Source organism: Paralichthys olivaceus, chromosome 10, assembly GCF_024713975.1.
Source record: "Paralichthys olivaceus isolate ysfri-2021 chromosome 10, ASM2471397v2, whole genome shotgun sequence".
NCBI classification, from domain to species: domain Eukaryota; kingdom Metazoa; phylum Chordata; class Actinopteri; order Pleuronectiformes; family Paralichthyidae; genus Paralichthys; species Paralichthys olivaceus.
The window spans coordinates 26,137,637-26,143,143 of NC_091102.1; the positions used below are offsets into that span (position 1 = coordinate 26,137,637).

Here is a 5,507-nt window from a genome sequence, read left to right on the forward strand (position 1 = left end):
TATACCTAAAGATTCAATGTATAGAATTTATGTGAAAGGGATCTATTGGCATAAATTGAAAATAAAATAATCCTAGTGATATTTTCACTAGTGTGTAATCATCTAAATTGTTATTTTCTTTATCCTACAATGGGCCCTTTATGTTAAGATTCTTTATATTAACATCAGGAACAGGTCCTCTCTACGCAGGCTGCAATGTTTTTTTACAGTAGCCCAGACTTGACAAACTAAACACATATTTAGGTTTTACGATAACGGAACTCTAAATTACAGTGCTTTTTGATAAAATATATTTTTTTGAAGTGTTTTTAAAAAGTTATGTCTTCGGTAGAAGTCTGTGAGCTTTGAGCTGACCTCTTCTCTAGTTTTGCAGCTTAAACAATTTTGTTTGATATAAACCTTTTGCATAGTTTATAGAAGTTTTACCGATTTGTTTGAAACAGGTGCTTGAATTGAAGGTGCTTTGTAATCTGCAAGGGGTGTTTCAGACTTACGTCTCTACATTAAAGCAATTTAAAATGTATTTATATGGTAGTCATTACCAACAAATGATATGGCAAAGTCACAATGATTGAAAAAGCAGATCACTTACACAGTAATAAATTCATGGTAATGGTCGACAGTATGGCGTAATATTGTGACCAATGCATTAGTGTTGGTTTGTGATGTGAAACATGTGGTGAGACATGAAGTCAGAACAACCCACCATAAAGAGGCTCTAATGCCACTTAATGGGCTGTGTGTGTGTGTCTGAGAACAGGGTTATTGGTGAGGGGCTGTTGAGGGTTGCTGACTCGTAGGCTGTTGTGGTTAAGGAGCATTAGTAAATTGAGGGAAAGCATTAGTGAACAGTGGGATTTAAGACAGCTCTAAATCTGTGGTGTGCTTCCATTAACATTGCAGAATGGGGAAAGATATGCTGGTTTGGGAATATGGGTATGTGGTGAGGCATAGAGAGGACTGTAGGCAACATAACAAACTGGGATAAAACACCTTTTATTGATGACATAAAAGATAAAGTGACCGCAGGTAATCATGTTGCCCAAGATTGGTTTTTGCCTCCCTCTGCACTTTGGTCAAATGAACCATAAAGAGATATCCATTTAAATTACTAATATATTTGAAAATCAGCAAAAAACTGAAGACATTAATGGGTAGGAATGAGGAATTAGTTGTCCATTAAAGTTATGTGATTAGTGAAAAATCAATCAGAAAACGCATATTGAGTTGTTTTCATGGCAAAAAGGGCTGACAGTACCAGATTGTATGAAATGGTTGTTTCCTCCAACCGGAGTTTTGCATTTCTACCAGTTATTTTGTTTTATTAGTAGTCTATGGAGCAGTAGGTATTTAAGTAAGCCTCCCAGCATGCAGTTGGGACACTGACACATATCCACCCAGTCTACAAACGGACTCCTACTGAGAGACAGCAAGTGAATAGCATCCATCATCTGTTCTTTACATTAACTTACTACTACTGTAACTATACTATAACTACCGACAACTACTACTATATTTCCTTGAATACAAGTAGTCTGATGTAATGGTATTGGATTTATATAGCGCTTTTCTAGTCTATATGACCACTCAAAGCACTTTACACTGCAGTTTTTTTAGAAATTCACCCACTCACACACACATTCATACAGTTTTGGGGTTCAGTATCCTGACCAAGCACACTACTGCATGCAGATGGAGGAAGACTGGGATCAAACCGCTACACCCCTCAGCCATAGTCGACCCCATGTACTCAAATAAATACCAGGACTATACAGTATGAAGCAGTTAATCTTCCGCTCCTGCAAATATTTCACAGTAAAGCCTTTTAAAAACACATGAGTGGATTCAGTCAAAAGACACATTTGACAGATAAGCATTGAAAGATAATTTTCTCTGTCTATTCTGCTGTGAACCGAGTTGTCATCTTATCTTATTAAAGTTTTGGAGCTTTAACTTTGTGGAAAATTGTTCCACAGTCTTGACTATAGCCTGAGTTGCCAACTTAGCATTAGCCTTTGGATGAATATAAACCACATGTTACTGTAAGAATCATGGTAAATAAGAGGGTGGAAGGGACAAATGTAAGAGTTCAATCTCAGGGATCCACAGTTTCTCCCACATGACCACTGTGTTTCTTCAGCTTTTATTTACATAGAAACATAAGCCTCCTCCATCATTGAGCGAATGAAAGAGAGATTAGACTGAGTCTTGGTCGTTGAGCAATGTCAAAGCAAGAAGGCATGTTGCACATCATCAGCAACTTGATATTTGCATGAAGCTTGTCAATTTTATTAGAGAATGTTATGGTTTGTTGTGGCTGGACCCGGAAGCAGACACAGAGAGTAACAGTCTGTGAAATGAACAGGGTTTTTAATGAATAGTTCATAGCAACTGGTTGAAGGCAGGCTGAGGATGAGCAGGAGCGAGGGCAGGCAGGTTGAGATCTGGCGATCCTGAGGCACAGGAAAAAACAAAGTTAGTCGCATTTAGGAACAAGCGAGGAGGTTCTTCTAATAAGAAATTCTATTAGTGCGGCCCAGGGTGTGTACCACAGGAGTGATTGTAACAATCAGGACATAGAAACACCATGGAAACAGCCCAAGCTGTGACAGAAAATTCACATCTACTAGATAGGCTCCAGTTATTCACAATTTCCAATCTGAAAGTAACAAAAAAAAAGTGTAAAAAATTGTTAAAAGTCCATCACATCAAAGTGAGTCATTGTGTAGCTTCACAACACACAACTGCTACTGCCTGTCACCATTCCATTCAACTCCCTGTTCTATATGCAATTCACATACAGTATATACACACATGTCAATCAATCAAAATTATTTATATAGAACGTTATCACAACAAACAGTTGTCTCAGGGTGCTGCACAAAAGTCCAAGATCTTAAGAAACACAAAATCCAACTTGTCCCACACCGAGCAAGCATGAGCAACAGCGGGGAGGAAAAACTCCCAGGTGGAAGAAACCTTCGGCAGAACCGGGCTCGATGTGGATGGCCTCTGCCAGGACCGGTTGGGGTGATGGAGAAATAACAAGTTATACAGGGGAACAAAAGGACATTAAGGGGGGGTTGAGTCAGTGTCAGGTCAGGGGCTTGAATCCAGCCCGGGAATCTCCACATGGACGTTTGCATGGTCTTCTAAGGGCGCGTTGGTCCCCAGGGCAATCCTGCCTCCCTCAGGGTTCACGTGCGCAGTAATAGGACCCATGGCTCCAGAGGTGGGAGGCCCTCAGGTGGGAGTGCTGGTGGTTGCGTGACCCTCCATGTCAGCCCTACGAAAGACCGGCAACCTCACTAGGGCCATCCCTCACCAGGAACCGAGCCAGGACAGGCTCCGGAGAGCCGCACAGTATGGACCAAGGAGGGGGGGAGAAGACCCAAGGAGTTAGAGATATGTAATAAGATATAACAAAATAAACCAGGCAGAGAGTGAAGAAGAGAGAGGAAGATAGAAGGTGCTGGTGCCTGATGGGTGATCCCCCAGCAGTGTAGGCCTATAGCAGCATAGCTATGGATGACTATGGTTCAGGGTTGAGCTAAAAGCTTTATCAAAAAGGAAGGTTTTAAGTCTAGCCTTAAATGTAGAGACCGTGTCTGCCTCCCTCACTGAGAGTGGGAGCTGGTTCCAAAGGAGAGGAGCTTGGTAACTGAAAGTTCTACCACCCACTCTACTCTTAGTAACTCTAGGCACTACAAGGAGTCCAGAGTTTAGGGAGTGAAGTGGTCTGTGGGGGCAGTAAGGGGTTAAGAGCTCTTTAATATATGTTGGGGCCTGATTGTTGAGGGCTTTATAAGTTAGTAGGAGGATTTTGAACTCTATCCTCTGTGATCCCGTCTTCTGGTTCCTGTTAGTACTCGTGCAGCAGCATTCTGCACCAGCTGAAGGATTTTTAAGGATCTGCTGGGACATCCTGATAATAGGGAGTTGCAGTAGTAGTAGACGTAATAAAGGCATGAATCAGTTTTTCAGTATCCTGTTTTGACAGGATGTGTCTGATTCTCTTTATATTACGCAGATGAAAGAAAGCTATTCTGGAGGTTTGACTAATGTGTTGGGTAAGTGACAGATCTTCATCAATGATAACTCCTAGGTTCTTCACAATGGAGTTTGGAACCAGGCGGCTATCATCGAGGTTTACTGACTGGTTAGACAGTGTTTCTCTGAGATGCCTAGGACCCAGGATTATGACCTCAGTTTTGTCTGTGTCTAACAATAAGAAATTCTGGGTCATCCAGGCCTTGATGTCTTTAAGACAGTTTTGAAGTCGAATTAAATGGTTCAGTTCGTCTGGCTTCATAGATAAATATAACTGGGTGAAAAAATGTGGAAACGCTTCACGAATTTGTGTGTCATCCTTTCGCAGAGGCCATGCTAATCTGCTCTGTATCGTATCCAATTTATTATATGTACTGCCAAAGCAAGTACAAGTCAGTTGTCAATGTGTTTGTGTGTCTGTGCATTTCTGAGAGTCAGTCTGACAAAGAGAGATAGAAAGAGCAGAGCAAGGAGGGAATGAGTGAATCACTGCACTACACACAGTTGTACAGTAGAATATATAATATATATAAACAAAAATATTTTTAGTAAAAAAAAATAAACATGTGGCAGTTAAGGCACATTTTCATAGGATATCAGCTTCCTAGGCCTGCAATGAAGCCCATTTGGATTAAAGCAGCTAAAGCAATGTGGTTACAAATGTCCCTGACCACCTATTATTGTGTTGAGTAATCAGATCTCCACAAGCGCAGGGTGTCGGCTAAAATGCTGAGTCAGAGATACGTGCAAAGAGCAGTGACATGTAGTAAAATAAATAAATGGTGCGGCACAAAGACAGAAAGAAGGGGAGAAGTGCTCAGTGCATGTTGGGAGGTCCCGCCAACAGTCTAGGCCTATTGCAGTTTAACTAAAAGAAGGTTCAAGGCTCACCTTAGACAGCCCTAACTATAGGCTTTTTCAAGATGAAAGTTTTTGTCTCACCAGTTTCTGATGGTGTGGCAGCTCAGCTCTCCTCCTGTGGCAGCTCTGCTTCTGCTGTTTGAGTTCAGGGAGAGTTGATTGGCCAACAAGTCTCAGCTGTGCCAATCACCTGCAATAGAAAAAGCCTTCAGCTCATCAAAGCACAATGGAAATCGAAAACATGATAATAACTTGTTATGTTGTTATGTAATGTACTGTAAGTGTCTGTTAGAAATGTCGGAATATCAATAGAAATGTCTTAATTCCCATGTTTTCCACATCCTTCTCCGTAGTTTGTGCTTTGACTGGAGCCCTTTTAATGGTTCTGTTATGGTTTAATAATACAGACACCACCAGCTGTTTATGCAATTGTGCTTCAAACATTTGCATGGCTGTAGTGGATGGCAGGGGCGGAGCTAGGGAGTGGCTTCTGGGGCTGCAGCCCAGAATGTTTTCTCAATAGCCCCCAATCTATTTTTACAGTAAAACTACATAGTAAGAAGGTGTAACCCAGGATTTTTTCTGTAGTTTACCCA

The 5,507-nt window shown here is 41.3% G+C and overlaps 1 non-coding gene across 1 annotated transcript; it reads right to left on the bottom strand.

Moving 5' to 3' along the window:
- Positions 1 to 4,332: 4,332 nt before the first annotated feature.
- On the bottom strand, positions 4,333 to 4,440 carry LOC138411958 (U6 spliceosomal RNA). Its single transcript, XR_011244447.1, has one exon. It is a non-coding gene; the product is annotated as a U6 spliceosomal RNA (small nuclear RNA).
- Between the last annotated feature and the right edge of the window lie 1,067 nt (positions 4,441 to 5,507).